We start from the raw sequence: 3,514 nt of genomic DNA, 5'->3' as shown, positions 1-3,514 counted from the left end.
GACTTAAGAGTTTTATCTTCTTCATCTTTAATTCTTTAATTATGTATAATTCTAGAAACAACCAAGAGGGAAATGAATTGGTTGAAAACAAAAACAAAGACAATCTGAAACTAGAAATGGAAAAATCAAGCACAACTCACAATATCTAAAATTTATAATGGTGTGGCCAATACTTGACTACATACACTCCTCAAGAATCCTTTTGAGATTTCCACTATCAAATAGAGATTACAATCCTAACTCTATTCTTGTTCTTTTACAAAGGCTAAGAACAAATCTAAGTATTTTTTCCAAAGGCTGACACTCTAATCCAAGTATTTTTTTCTAAGCTTATAACTCTAAGATTTTTAATCTTAGTTACAAAAACTTTTAATCTCTTACCCAAATACTCAATTTCACCTTTTGAGCTTTGGATACAAGAATCAAACGTTCAACTATCTAAAGATTTAATTTCAAGCTTGAATATGTTAATACAAATAGTAAAGATGATGATTTTGAGTTGTTGAGAGTAAATGCACAAATGGGGGCTCAAAGTAAATGCTCTTGCTTAACCTAGAACCATTGAAATAGTTCTAAGTGAAAAAGAGTCATTGCACTCTCATTAAATGCAAAAATAGTTTTTTCTGCAACTATCATAAATGCAGCTTCACGGGTGTCAATAATCTTTCACAGCCGTAAGTCATCAGCACGAAAAGCAGATTTTAAAAGCTGAAATCCGCCACGGCTGTGAATAGTTTTCCATGGGCGTAAAAGTTGCTCTCACAGCTTAGGAACATTGGTCGTGAACTCTTCTGTGATTAATTGAGAATCTAGAGAGTACTTCAACATTCACGGGCATGAACATCTTCTTCACGGCTGAAAAAGTTTGTTCACAGTTAGGAGTCCATGATCATGGCTTGGGAACCTTTCCCATGGATCATTTTGTGAATTCTTCAAGTTTTAAAGAGGAGACCTCTTTTCACGAAAACTCTCGTTGTGAATCCTTTTGCGATGTCTTTTGTTCTTGAGGAGGAAATCCTTTTTCATATACGTGAATATTTCTTCATGGGCGTGAACTCTCGTTTTCACAATTGGAAAGCAGCCCGTGAATGCTACTGTCCTTTTGCTGCTCGAGGCGAGAACTCTCCATGCTTGAAAAACTAGTATTTCACTGTCGTGAATACAAGTTCATGGACGTGAATATGTCCTGTCTTAGATAAACTAATTTTTCTTTCCTTGCACATAAACACTTAGACATAGGATTAATCATTCTCAATTATTTGTAACAATCAAAATGGGATTAATAAACCTCAAGGTTCAACAATGTTTATGTTTATTGCCACAACTATGTGTGGCTAAACTTCTTTTAGAGTTTAGGATAGGAGTAGCTATTCCAAGATGTGATTGAACACGTTTCTTTTATTAATTTGATTTTCATCTAATTCTATGAGTTGTGCTTATTTTATGTTTTTATTAATTTGATTTTCAGTTTATTCTATAAATTGTGCTTATTTTATGTTTTCAATTCTTGGTCAGCTTGATTGCATATTTATGGGTATATTAACCAACGAGATTTAAGAGAATTTACTAGCTTAAGACTTATAGGACTTAAATCACCTGACCACGAGAGTAGACGAGCTCTTCAGGGGTAAAATAATTCTTAAAGAGCTTAATGAGTTTTGATTAATTTTTTAATCACGAGAGTAGGTTAAAATTTAATCTTAACATGCTTAATTAAGCTCGATAGAGTTTTTAGAAGTTATAGAAAAATTACCCTTAGCTGAAGTCAATGTATTTAATAATTTAGGTGTTCATGATTACGTTAGAATAATGAAACTAAGCCTAAGCTTTAAACTTTAATTATTTAATGTTTTTATAGTTTTAATTGTTTAGATTTATATTTTATTTTCTTAATCACTTTTATTTGATTTGCTAGTTAAGATTATATATAGGAATATTAGTACTCAATTTACAATCCTCGAGGAAATGATAACTCTTTATACTACAATTCACGATCCATGCGCTTGCTGGTTTTGAAATACAACAAGTTTTTGGCATCGTTGCCAGGCATTTGATAATATTGATATTAATTTAATTTTTACTTTCCTTAAGCTAGTATTTTTCTTTAAAATTTACTTATTTTGTTTATTGATTTTTCAGGCTTTTGCTAGTTTATGAACGCTCGATCTTAAGGAAAAAAATTTAGAAAAGATCAACCTTGAAATCGAGAAATCTTATAAGAAGAATCGAAAAGAGAAGCGCGAGGAAGACAAGTAAAATATGGCTGAAGATCAAGCAACACAACAAGCAAGGAACTGTGCTCTTCAAGAGTGCATGATGCCTAATCTGAGTGGCACTCAGAACAGCATTATGAGACCAACTATAAAGGCAAACAACTTTGAGATCAAACCTATGATTATTCAAATGGTTTCACAATTTCGGTTTGGAGATTCTAACGCCCATTTAACTCAATTTTTAGAGATATGTGATATATTCAGAATGAATGAGATTCGTGCAGATGCAATAAAGCTCAAGCTACTCCTTTTTTCTTTGAGGGATAAAGCTAAGTTGTAGTTGAATTCTCTAGCACTATAATCGATTACTTCTTGGACTTTATTGTCAATCAGGCAAGACAATAAAATTTAAATCAGAGATCACGAGTCTCACTCAATACCATGGTGAATCTTTATATGAAGCGGGAGCAATTTAAGGATTTGCAGTGTCGATATCCAAATCATGGAGTCTCTCAATGGCTACTCATTCAGACGTTTTATCAAGGACTTACTAAACTAATGAGGATCACCATAGATGCTATAGCTCAAGGATCATTTATAAACCTACAACTTATACTAATGAACCTGTAATTAATATTTTATAGACCTACAACTTATCATATATGAAATGTGTGACAGTAAAAATCTAATATCATGTAAAAGATAAATTTAATATTTTATAAAAATATAAAATTATCCTTAAAAGTTATTTTAAAAAATTAATCATAAACATATTAAATTATATATATAAAATCACTTTAAAAGTTTATTACTTTTTTAAATAACCAAATAATAAATATTAAAAAATAAATTTAAATTAAAAGTTTAATACTTAATAAAATTATTAATTTACTAAATATCAAATATAAAAGACATATCATAAATTTAATCAACCATCCAAAAAGCTAAAGAAAATGAATAAAAATAAAAGAAAACTAAATAATAGATACAGTCAAGAAAGAAACTAAAATAAAATAAAAAATTACACATCCAAAACTAATTTTCAAATAAAAAATAAGTATATTTTAAAATCTAAGACACGTGTTAAATGTGATTTAGGTTGGTTTAAGCTTAGAAAGCAATTTCCTGGCCCCAACACACTCTTTAAGTAGATTTTAAGGATTTCAAATAATAGATAGACATATGAGAAAGCCCATTTCATCATACTATTTCCTTATGATCCATAACTTGTCAACCAAGTGCCTGAAACAGCCTAAAGCCCATTTCATCATACTATTTCCTTATGCTTCTTCTTCCCAAAT

The 3,514-nt window shown here is 30.3% G+C and overlaps 1 non-coding gene across 1 annotated transcript; it reads right to left on the bottom strand.

Annotated features, from left to right (window-relative positions):
* Positions 1-2,617: 2,617 nt before the first annotated feature.
* LOC112536808 lies at positions 2,618-2,722 on the bottom strand. Its single transcript, XR_003080743.2, has one exon. It is a non-coding gene; the product is annotated as a small nucleolar RNA R71 (small nucleolar RNA).
* Positions 2,723-3,514: the final 792 nt, after the last annotated feature.

This window comes from Ricinus communis, chromosome 3, assembly GCF_019578655.1.
Source record: "Ricinus communis isolate WT05 ecotype wild-type chromosome 3, ASM1957865v1, whole genome shotgun sequence".
Lineage (NCBI taxonomy): Eukaryota > Viridiplantae > Streptophyta > Magnoliopsida > Malpighiales > Euphorbiaceae > Ricinus > Ricinus communis.
This window is presented reverse-complemented; position numbering and strand designations above follow the sequence as displayed.